General features: G+C 46.6%; 1 long non-coding RNA gene across 1 annotated transcript; it reads right to left on the bottom strand.

Moving 5' to 3' along the window:
* Positions 1-11,378: 11,378 nt before the first annotated feature.
* LOC142249334 (uncharacterized) lies at positions 11,379-11,982 on the bottom strand. Its single transcript, XR_012725032.1, has 3 exons — positions 11,786-11,982; positions 11,651-11,708; positions 11,379-11,574 (listed from the first exon to the last, which is right to left on the bottom strand). It is a non-coding gene; the product is annotated as an uncharacterized LOC142249334 (long non-coding RNA).
* Positions 11,983-12,746: the final 764 nt, after the last annotated feature.

Genomic DNA, 12,746 nt, shown 5'->3' on the forward strand with positions numbered 1-12,746 from the left:
CTTAGCTCTTTCCGGCCCCTCCTCTCTCGGGGCGGAGTTTTGGCCTTCACGCTTCTACTGCTCGAGAAGACGCTCGAGCGGGAACTTTTCGCGCCAAAGATGGCGGCTTCTGAAATTTTTCTGCCGGATACCTCCGGCGGTAACAAGGCGCATCTCTACCTGACGGCAGAGCGGTAAGATCCTGTTCGTGACGCCAAGTTGTCGCGGGCGGGGAGGAGGGTGTCAGCACACCGCGCTCACCCCTTCTGCTCGGGTCCGGCAGCTGCTCTTGGTGGCTCGAGCTGTGGGCCGGATCCCGGGGTTTCTCGAGCGACACTCCTCGCCCGTGAGTGAAAGGGGGTATTTGTTGGGTGTGGGGATTGTTATAGTTCGTGACGCCACCCACGGTTGTGGTGATTGCACCACCGCTGCTCAGTGTGGGGGTCCCGGGGATGGTGATGCAGAGCAGCCAGGTGTTGTGTTGCCCCTCCGAGGGTAGGGGTTGGTGATCCCGGGGCCCGGTGATGAGATGTAAAGTGTAGGGCCTGGAGGGCGCAGGGACGCGGGGGCAGCGCTGTGCCTTGCGGCACTATGGTACTCACTCAGCCTGACACACGGACACAGTTTGTACGGTAAACCAACGGCTGGTAGGACGGTCCCACAGACGGCTGCACCTGCACTCCCGGTAGGTGACGGTGATGTCTCTCTTCCTTGCACCTGTGTTGACTGATGGTAGCGGTGGATTCCCTCCGGTTACCCGCTCCCCGGCTGCAATCTGGGCCGGAGGAGCTCTACACTTTGCCCGCAGGCGCTGGCCCTGAGAAACTTGTGCCGTGGCGGTGGCGGTGTCTCTCCAATACGGGTTGGGCTGTGGCCTTCAATCGGGACTTGGTTGTTGGGGGATCTGCGTCCCCGTCACTGACGGATTTGGCAAATCTGGCGACTCCTAGCCTTGCCGGGGTCCGAGAGGCCCCTGCCCTGGTGCTGACTGTCCTTCGGAACACTGCTCCAGACCACCGGGCACACAGCCAACGGGGTCCTTCCAGGAACTTCCAAACGGTCCCCCTCCAGACAGTCACCGCCGTTGCTGACCTTGCTGTTCTGGCCCTCACAAAGCTGGACCCTTCAGGCTGTCTTTCTCTTCTGTCACTTTACTTTCACTTAGTTGCTTTACTTTCTCTCTTAGCTCCTCACACTTGCCCTGCCTGGGCTTCACTTCACTCCTTCCACTTCCTCCTCCCTGACAGTACTGCCTGGTCTCTTCCTGCCTCCAGAGCTGTGAGCTCCTTGGTGGGCGGAGCCAACCGCCTGGCCCACCCCCTGGTGTGCATCATCAACCTCTGGAGAAAGGCAACAAGAATTTCTGGTTAGCTGTGATGTGCCAACCTGGAGTGTGGGGTGTGGTGGTGTGTGACCTGTGTCCCCTGGCTTGCCCAGGGCGACACATTCACACCAGGGGGTGGGCCAGGCGGTTGGCTCCACCCACCGAGGAGTTCACAGCCCTGGAGGCGGGAAGAACCAGGCAGTTGAAGTCTAGCTGAGGGCTAGAGAGGAGTCCAGCTAGGGACGGAAAGGAGTAAACAAGCAGATGAGTTTAGGAAGTGAAAGTAGAAGGAAGTGAAGTAGAGGTGGAGCTAAAGTGAAAAGTGACAGTTTGTAAAGCCTGAAGTTGGTCCGGGTGTGTGCCCCGGACTGTGACAGCAAGGTCAGCAGACGGCGGTGATAGTCTGCAGGGGTGACTGCTCGGAGGTTGCTGGAAGGACCGCGGACGGGTAGTGGCCCGGCAGTCTGGAGCAGTATACGAAGAACAGTCAGCACCAGGGCAGGGGCCTTTCGGATCCCGGCAAGGCTAGGAGTCGCCATAATTTGCCAAATCCGTCAGTGAAGGGGACGTCTGTCTCCAAACAACCAAGTCCCGATTGAAGGCAACAGTCCAACCGTTACAGAGAGACACCGCCACCGCCAGGGCACCAGTTTCTCAGGGCCAGCGCCTGCGGGCAAAGTAGGGCTCCTCCGGCCCATATCCAAGCCGGGGAGCGGGTTACCGGTGGGAACCCATCGCAACCATCATCAACTTAGGTGCAGGACAGAGGGACCGTCACCGTCACCTACTGGGGAAAGCAAGTGCAGCCGTCCGTGGGAACCGTCTTTCCAGCCGTGTGTTTTACCGAGAACTGTGTCATCGTCTCAGGCTGAGTGAGTATCACAGTGCCGCAAGGCACAGCGCTGCCCCCGCGTCCCTGCGCCCACCAAGCCCTGCATCTCCCACCTCATCACTGGGCCCCGGGATCACCAACCCCTACCCACGGAGGGGCAACACAACAACTGGCTGCTCCATACCATCTCTCCTGGGATCCCCATACAGAGCAGCGGTGGTGTCAACAAAACACCACAACCGTGGGTGGCGTCATGGACAATAAACAATCCCCACACCCAACAACCCCCTTTCACTCACGGGCGAGGAGCGCCGCTAGAGTCCCCAGGATCAGGTCCATCGCTCGAGCCACCGAGCAGCAGCAGGCCGCAGCAGCCGCGGCAGCCGGACCCGAGCAGTGCGAGAGCGCGGCGTCCCCTCCTCCGCCCGCGACACAGGCAGTGATATAGTCATCTCAAAATGACTACAAGGAGCGCCAATCCATGACACGGATATGCAAGTCTACTCACCAACAACAGAAGCCAAGTAGGAGTACGTTGGGCTATTCTATGATCAAGTTCCAGAAGAAATCAACAAGACACCAAAACAAGACTTACGCATTATTATGAGAGACTTGAATGACAAAGCGACATGGTAAACAAGCAGCCATTGTTGGAAACTTTGGACTTGGTGAACAAAGTGAGGCTGGAGGAAGATTAACTGACTTTTGAATGACAAATTGTAAGGGCCCAGGGACAGAGGACCTGAAATGTTCTATATGTCACAGTTGCTTTTCTGGCACAAGGGTGCAGGGGCCATGTTCCCTGGGTGGTCTACAAGGCCCTGATGTTCCCTGCTATCTACCCCCACACAGTATCCACAGCTGATGGACAGTCCACAGACACGGTCTTGGGGATAACAGTTGCTTTAATACAGCAGGAACAAAGGAAAACAACACGGAATATACAGTATGTTTCACGGTCTTTTGTGGGTAGGCCACAGCAAATACAGCTTGGTGTTGAATGCTGAAGTGTAATTAGAGTTCTGTAGATTTAAGAGCACAATTTGCTTCAGATGTAATACTGGTATGCCTTTAGAAGCAGGTTCAGAGTCTCTTGAGCTTAGAGGGTAGATATAATAAGATTTTATAGACCTGGAGTCCTGGGGTTAAATTCACTGCTAGTTCAGACACGTGCAGTAGATGTAAGCAAATGTAGATAGTTGCCCAGTGCGCTACGGGGACCGGACGGCTGGTGCGTGGACAATGGCATGAAAGCCACTAATATTGCAGTGTGGTGGGAGACCCTCAAACTTTCCCAATCTGCGTGCAGTAGGATCTTGTATATAATTAGTATGCCCTACTGTCTGAAGAGATGCACAATGTATATCTGGCCAGTGAGGATTCATGATAGGAAGCCTTCAGCATATTGGCTGTAAAAGTCAGTAAATGGTGAAATTCTAGGCCTCGGGCCTAGCAGGAGTCTTGTGGTGAAGAGAAACTCCACATAATATCTTCCCTCAGAGGAGACTCAGCCAGAACCAGCTCATTTCAGTTCTTTCCAGACAGAGGCTGGAGAATAGCTCCACCTATTGAGCCATGTGACCAAGAACTAGCCAATAGGATAACACCCAATGAACACTTCAGATTGTTACAGTTTTCACCAGTAGATAGTGCTAGAACACAACAAATGAAAAATGCTTTACTTATAACATATAGCATAATATTACATATACAGTTAGGTCCAGAAATATTTGGACAGTGACACAATTTTCGCGAGTTGGGCTCTGCATGCCACCATCTTGGATTTGAAATGAAACCTCTACAACAGAATTCAAGTGCAGATTGTAACGTTTAATTTAAAGATTTGAACAAAAATATCTGATAAAAATTGTAGGAATTGTACACATTTCTTTACAAACACTCCACATTTTAGGAGGTCAAAAGTAATTGGACAAATAAACCAAACCCAAAAAAAAAATTTTTAGTTTCAATATTTTGTTGCGAATCCTTTGGAGGCAATCACTGCCTTAAGTCTGGAACCCATGGACATCACCAAACGCTGGGTTTCCTCCTTCTTAATGCTTTGCCAGGCCTTTACAGCCGCAGCCTTCAGGTCTTGCTTGTTTGTGGGTCTTTCTGTCTTAAGTCTGGATTTGAGCAAGTGAAATGCATGCTCAATTGGGTTAAGATCTGGTGATTGACTTGGCCATTGCAGAATGTTCCACTTTTTTGCACACATGAACTCCTGGGTAGCTTTGGCTGTATGCTTGGGGTCATTGTCCATCTTTACTATGAAGCGCCGTCCAATCAACTTTGCGGCATTTGGCTGAATCTGGGCTGAAAGTATATCCCGGTAAACTTCAGAATTCATCCGGCTACTCTTGTCTGCTGTTATGTCATCAATAAACACAAGTGACGCAGTGCCATTGAAAGCCATGCATGCCCATGCCATCACGTTGCCTCCAACATGTTTTATAGAGGATGTGGTGTGCCTTGGATCATGTGCCATTCCCTTTCTTCTCCAAACTTTTTTCTTCCCATCATTCTGGTACAGGTTGATCTTGGTCTCATCTGTCCATAGAATACTTTTCCAGAACTGAGCTGGCTTCATGAGGTGTTTTTCAGCAAATTTAACTCTGGCCTGTCTATTTTTGGAATTGATGAATGGTTTGCATCTAGATGTGAACCCTTTGTATTTACTTTCATGGAGTCTTCTCTTTACTGTTGACTTAGAGACAGATACACCTACTTCACTGAGAGTGTTCTGGACTTCAGTTGATGTTGTGAACGGGTTCTTCTTCACCAAAGAAAGTATGCGGCGATCATCCACCACTGTTGTCATCCGTGGACGCCCAGGCCTTTTTGAGTTCCCAAGCTCACCAGTCAATTCCTTTTTTCTCAGAATATACCCGACTGTTGATTTTGCTACTCCAAGCATGTCTGCTATCTCTCTGATGGATTTTTTCTTTTTTTTCAGCCTCAGGATGTTCTGCTTCACCTCAATTGAGAGTTCCTTAGACCGCTTGTTGTCTGGTCACAGCAACAGCTTCCAAATGCAAAACCACACACCTGTAATCAACCCCAGACCTTTTAACTACTTCATTGATTACAGGTTAACGAGGGAGACGCCTTCAGAGTTAATTGCAGCCCTTAGAGTCCCTTGTCCAATTACTTTTGGTCCCTTGAAAAAGAGGAGGCTATGCATTACAGAGCTATGATTCCTAAACCCTTTCTCCGATTTGGATGTGAAAACTCTCATATTGCAGCTGGGAGTGTGCACTTTCAGCCCATATTATATATATAATTGTATTTCTGAACATGTTTTTGTAAACAGCTAAAATAACAAAACTTGTGTCACTGTCCAAATATTTCTGGACCTAACTGTAAGTCAATGTACTTAAAGAAACAGACACAATCTGGACCGGGCCACTACATACTCACCCTCTGAAGGTGAGCCGTCCTCGGCGATTGTGCGAGTGGAGGACTGCTAAGAAAGGAAGGAGATATATATTTAAGGCACAGTAACAATAAGGCAAGAATATGCACCCCGACAGAAGAACAATAGGCAATGAACAAATGCAAAACATGAATGTGGTAGTGCCAATATGAGATAGAGTCTCTTTCCACAATATACTATTGTCCATATGAAAGGTTCTGGAAAGGCACTTTAGTGGCAACAAACAGTCCATAAGTCCATGGCTGTATACAGAAAATTGTGCAAATAATAAACAAGGTGCTTGGTATTACCCAGGTGCAGAGGCTTATACATTACTAAACTGACTATTCAGCTAAATAAATAAACACTAGATTATATACTCATGGAAAAGGATATGACCTTTTAGTCTCTGTAGCGGGCTGGAAGTGTTCCTTTTGTGCTTTTCTCTGAATGCCTCAGCACTTGATCTTCCTCTTGAGCAGGAAAGATATTGTTTGCTGGATCATGTAAAGTTGGCAGAGGAGCAGCAACTGGAGCAGGAACCAAGACGGGGACATATTGATAGCATGGAAGGATAAATTGAGTGTTGTAGAGGGACTCTTCCACAGTAGGTTTTCTGGCTGGTGTTTCCATTGCAGGAATTGGTGTGTAGACCGTCATGACTTGTGGAGGAGGTGATGACATCACCAGTAGATCCTCTTTGGTGCATAGCTTCATGCGGTTCCTGTGTACCATCTGTGGGGCCATTCCGGGTTTCTTCCCTTCATAGACATCTGACTCAGGATATGGGATAGCTGTAACTGTGTATGGCTCTGTTTCCCAGAGTGAATCAAGTTTTCCTGTACAGTGGTACTTCTTTAGCCATACCTTGTCTCCAACTTGAAGTGGGGAAGCATTAGCTCTTTGATTGCAGCTCTCATCTTGTTGACGGTGAGCTTCACCCATGCGGTAATCAACAATCTGTTGGGCTTCGTGTATTCTTCGCTGACGCTCTGAGACCCAATCAGTTTTTGGCAGGGGATTGATCACGTCAGGGACTTGGATTCCAAGAGAATGATCTTTTGGGAGCTGACCTTGTCTTCCAAACATCAGATAATATGGCGAGTAGCCTGTAGAACAGTGGACAGTATCGTTGTAGATTTCCACTAACTCATCAAGCAATTGAGACCATTCAGCTTGTTTGGTAACAGATGCTGTTCGCAGCATATTGATAAAGGTCTGGTTGACTTTCTCGCAGAGGCCATTCCCTTGAGGATGATAGGCGGTTGTTCTCAGCTTTTTGCATTCATGGAATTGGCAGAGTTCTTGAAATAATTGTGACTCAAAGGCAGATCCACCATCTGTGAGGACTGCTTCAGGGCAACCGTAATGTCTCACATATTCATGGTAGAAGGTGATAGCTGTAGTCCGAGCTGTAAGGTCTTTTACTGGCACAACAGCAACCCACTTAGTATAGTGATCCAACATGGTTAAGGCATACATGTAGCCTGAACGAGTTGGTGCTAGCTTCACATGATCAAGAGCGACTAGCTCGTTTGGTTTCTGAGAATGGATTGGATGAAGAGGAGCTCTGGCATCTTTCTTACCGACTTTGGTGAGGTTGCAGGCTGGACATTCACTACACCAATTTTCTATGTCTGACACCATCCCAATCCAATAGAAGCGTTGGCGTATGGTGGCTTCAGTTTTGTGCACGCCAAAGTGCCCAGACTGGTCGTGGTAGGCATCAAGAACAATTCTGGCATCTCGGCGTGGGATTAGAATCTGATGTAGGCTTTCACCTGAAACCAGGTCTAGGGTATTGCGCAGGATCAAGCCCTTTTGAATGAAAAGTCTTTTGCGCTGTCTCTAGAGACGATTAAGCTCAACATCAGGACATCTTCTGCGTAGTCTGACAGGTATTCTCCCAGTAGTCAGGTAATCATAGATCTCACCTAGGACACGATACTCATTTTGAAGAGTTTGCCATCTCGATGGATCTTGGAATAGGACAGGTTTCTGTTGAGGAACTTCATCAGTTTGTGTAGCAGTAACATCATTCTGTGTAGCAAACCTTTGATAGAAGGGAGGCATCTCAACATCTTCCCACAGATCTTCCTCAGGAGGCTCTTCTCCTTCGGGCAAACGGGATAACACATCGGCATTGATGTTGATCTTGCCACTGCGATACTTAATATCAAAGCAAACGTTCGCCAATCTTGAAGCCCATCTCTGTTCAAGAGCACCTAGCCGTGCAGTATTAAGATGAGAGAGAGGATTATTGTCCATGTAAACTATGAAGGGTGTAGCAGCGAGGTAATCTTTGAACTTCTCGGTGACTGCCCACACGAGAGCTAGCAGCTCTAACTTGAATGAACTGTAATTGCTATCGTTTTTCTCTGCACCTTTCAAGCTTCGGCTGGCATATGCAATGACTCTCTCTTTGTCATCCTGGACTTGTGATAGTACCGTTCCAGGCCTTGGTAGCTGGCATCCGTGTAGAGACGGAAAGCATGGCAGTAGTCAGGGTACGCCAGTATTGGAGGTGAAGTCAATAGACTTTTCAACATCTGAAAGGCAGTTTCTTGATGCTCAGACCAATTAATTGGAAGTCTTCTGTCATAGTTTTATCTAGGGCAACTCCGTAGCAGCTCTGTAAGAGATTCTGCTATTTGCGCAAAATGAGGTATGAAGCGGCGGTAGTAGCCCGCAAAACCTAGAAAACTTCTGACTTCTTTGACGGTTCTTGGGGTGTCCCAGTTGTTCACAGCTGAGATCTTTTCAGGATCAGGCTGGATACCTTCGGCACTTACAACATGACCAAGGTAGTTGACCTTCGGCTTGAGCAGATGGCACTTTGACGGTTTTAGTTTCAGTCCATGTTCAATGAGTACCTGGAATACTTCTGCAAGGTGGCATAGGTAATCTTCATAAGTTCAAGAGTATACGACAACATCATCAAGATATAACAGAACGCTCTGGAATTTGAGGTGACCAAGACATCTTTCCATGAGTCGCTGAAATGTATCAGGGGCGTTGCATAACCCAAACGGCATACTGTTAAACTCAAAGAGTCCCATTGGGGTGGTGAAAGCTGTCTTCTCTCTATCCTCAGGAGCTATGGGTACTTGCCAGTAACCGCTGGTTAAGTCGAGAGTGGAGAAGTATGCAGCTGAGCCAAGAGCGGTGATGGATTCTTCAATCCATGGGAGAGGATAGGCATCTTTGTGTGTAACGTTATTCAACTTCCGGTAGTCGACACAAAATCTGATGTTACCATCCTTCTTCTACACCAGGACAATGGGTGCAGCCCACAGGCTTTGACTTTCTCGGATGACTTCAGAATCCTTCATCTCCTTTAACAGCTTCTTTACTTGTTGATAGTTAGCAGGAGGTACTGGACGGTGTCTTTCTTTGATAGGAGGATGATCACCTGTGTTGATCTTGTACTGGATCAGAGTAGATTTGCCGAAGTCAAGAGGGTGCTTGCTGAAAGCTTGCCTGTGTCGCTTAGCAAGTTTAGTTACACTATTGATGTATTCCATAGGAGTGTTAGCATCTCCAACATTAAGTTCCTTCCACCAGAAGTTAGTGGGTGTATTAGAGCCTTTGGGAGTGGCTTTTAACGACTTTTGATGAGCAAGTGTCTCTTCATCTAGGATGTCTTCTGGATCAAGGCTATACAGTCGAGCAACTGAATTAAACTTGTATAGCTCGATGGGCACATCTCTTAGGCTGATTAGCCGTACTGGTACTCTACCGTTTGAGATGGTGACAATACTTCTGGCAGCTTTTACCAGGGGCTGTCCTTCAATCTGGATGGAGTCAAGAAGAGCTACATAGTCCTCGTTGTCAATTCCTGGTCGAGCTCGACACCAGACTAGAGTTTCGCTGTTAATAAGAAAGCCGCGGAGACACCATCACGTGTTTCTCAACGCTGGCAGGAAACTAGCCAGGTCTTTCACCGGGAAGAAACAACCACAGGAAGGGCAGTCTCCAGTCAAGGAGACCACCTATACCAAACATGGCATCCATCCACAGACAGCCGTTTCAGGGTATTTGCCCCTCATCAGTGTGGAGTAGGAATCTGGCTAGTGGGGGGCAATGCCTAGTAAAAGACTACTTAAGCAAGCATTGTTGACCTTAGGGAGATCAACATATCCACTGCGGAGACACCATCACGTGTTTCTCAATGCAGTGATTCTAGAGCATTGCCCCCTGGGAAGTATGCAAATAAGAAAGCCGCGGAGACACCATCACGTGTTTCTCAATGCTGGCAGGAAACTAGCCAGGTCTTTCACTGGGAAGGAACAACCACGGGAAGGGCAGTCTCCAGTCAAGGAGACCACCTATACCAAACATGGTATCCATCCACTGACAGCCGTTTCAGGGTATTTGCCCCTCATCAGTGTGGAGTAGGAATCTGGCTAGTGGGGGCAATGCCTAGTAAAAGACTACTTAAGCAAGCATTGTTGACCCTAGGGAGATCAACATATCCACCATCACGTGTTTCTCAACGCAGTGATTCTAGAGCATTGCCCTCTGGGAAGTATGCAAATAAGAAAGCCGCGGAGACACCATCACGTGTTTCTCAACGCTATGGCACACTAAAAATTGATAACACGGAAAATTCTTCAAAAGTTGGATATTCTTTATTAGTGCGAAAGGACAAATGATAAATCATCCAACGTTTCGACCATTTAGGTCTTTGTCAAGGATAATGTTATCTATGACAACAAAAATAAAGATTTTTTAGTTACAAAAAAGAAAACAACTTAATACATGATATCACATCATAAATGTCAAACAAATATATCGCTTCCACATTGTGCAATCGGTCAATTGACCTTACAATGTCGCACATAATATCAGGAACAAGTTTCATGTAATATTTTAATCACATAACATACACCTATCTGAAGGACAAAATCCAGAGGAGATGTATATGACAATAATCATGAGGAGAAAATATATATATATAAGTCAAACAGACAGATACCCACCTATATGAGTATCGGAATAATGTGCTTTCATTTGTATATGGTCATCACCAAAATGAATGAAGTTATGACAATCTAGTCCTGTATCATAGAGAAAGCACATATAAATATCATATCACAAATTACATGAACATGCGTGTGAGAGAAAGCAACTTCTTTCTATATTCTCTGCTTGTGCGCTGCTATAGTATAAGCACAACTTAATATCTGTACCTTATGCACTTTGTCAGTAAAAGTAAGAAGGTAGCGGAGATCTACTCCAAAACTGGAGGCAGTAAATGACTGAGTCTAGATATAAAATTAATATGAGAACAAGTATCAACAACACATACGGATTCTAGCAAGATGGACAATAAATAGGAACAAGATCCTCACCACTGTTAGTCAGAGAATGCTTTTCAGAAGTTTTAAAAGGAAGTGACGCAATTCCCTTGCTGTGGGGTTCTGGATTGCCTCAGGATCCCTCAAAACTATAGAACAATGCCAAAGGAATAAAGGACATATACATAAATGATATATATGAGATGTTGGATATATCCTATCAATATCAATATTACCCTGAGTTAAGTGAAGGGAATATAGTATCCTCACTGAAGGACTCTCAGTTGCCTCAAACTCAGGAAGGTACTATAAACAAATAATACCAGGATCAGTGATGCTCATGTTTAAAAGAATATCAACTATACAGGGTACATCTGTCATAAACAAAGTTACAGCAATGTTATACTGGGCTTGCAACCAAAAGAAGCGGGCAAGTACTACCTGAATTGTTATGCGGCAAACAAATGGAAGTTTTTAGAAAAAGAGGAATAATTCCTTCACTGGAGGGTCCCACCACGTTATGAGATCACATGAATATACTACAAATAAATGATACCAGAATAGAAAATAATCATACATAGGGGAATAACACCAGTATAAGGCACATCCAGTATATGACTTATCCCATCTGTATTACCTTCATAAAGTCTGAGAACCTATCATATAGGTACTGATGCCATGAGCAGGAAAAATGACTTGTCCCAATGGGGCTCTATATGGGACCCTGCAAAAAGTGAATAATCAGTCACCTTGTACCAAGTGCACAGATTGAATAAATCCACATGGGTAGGCTGACATACCTGGTATATAGTGGTGATAATGTGAGGTCACATACTAGGAAAATACTATGGAGGTAATCTAGTGAAAAACGTAAAGAAAGATAATATATGGTGATCTGCTTAAACGATCGGCAGGGACAAAATGGATACACGTACCTCTCAATGGTGATTCAGGGTGAAGGCCCCAGGGGGAAGTGCGTCCTGTTGAAACGGTGGTGTTATTTATATCCCGTGCCGTTGGGCGTGCACCGTCTGCCTTCCTGGACGGTGGAACGCAGTGTGGGGTTGGTGAAGCGCACGCCGCGCATGCGCAGTACCACTGCATGGACTGCGCAGGCGCGGGGAGCGCGACACCCTCATGATGACGTGAAGTACTGTGATTGGATGTCAAGGATCTGGGGGCGTATGCGAACCGAATGAGTGAGACCATATTAACAACTGGGCTGTGAATTGCACGTAGTACAAGCGCCGTGCATAGTTATTTGTACGACGCATGAGCCAGGCACAGAACACAAGCCAGTGTGTAAAGATAGTGATAATATACAGTGAGATCCAAGGTCAGTACAGTGAATTAGTTAGCATGCCAGGTGAAAAAACTTGTTTCAGGAGCGTGGCGAATTGCTGATGAGTGGTCACGTCAGTGCAAGGTGATGAGGGGGTCAGGTAGAAGAAAGTGCCTAAAAACAAAAGGAAAATTAGTTAGAACAATATGAAAGCAAGGGTAACCCCACTAGTCCTTATACTGGAGTTGTACAATCGCATATATGGAGGAAATGCAATAACATTGTGAAAAACACAAAAAAACTTTTATGAGACATGCAAATGGACCCCAAAGCATCATAGATATTAGACCCTTTTAATGCATCCGTAGAACCATAGAGATAAAATAGGCCATATGGACAAGGTACCCTTCCATGGGAGATATTATAAACACATGTCATGCTCCCTATTAAGGCCTCTGGGTTCCAGTGTGTTCAGGGTGAAAATCCAATAGGATTCCCTTTCTTTAAGAGTGCGTATTCGATTGCCACCCCGTCGGGAAAGAGGGACATGTTCCAATACTTGATACTTTAACTGGGCAATTGTATGACCGTGTGTAATAAAATGATATGGGATG

Source organism: Anomaloglossus baeobatrachus, chromosome 8 (genome assembly GCF_048569485.1).
Source record: "Anomaloglossus baeobatrachus isolate aAnoBae1 chromosome 8, aAnoBae1.hap1, whole genome shotgun sequence".
Taxonomy (NCBI): domain Eukaryota; kingdom Metazoa; phylum Chordata; class Amphibia; order Anura; family Aromobatidae; genus Anomaloglossus; species Anomaloglossus baeobatrachus.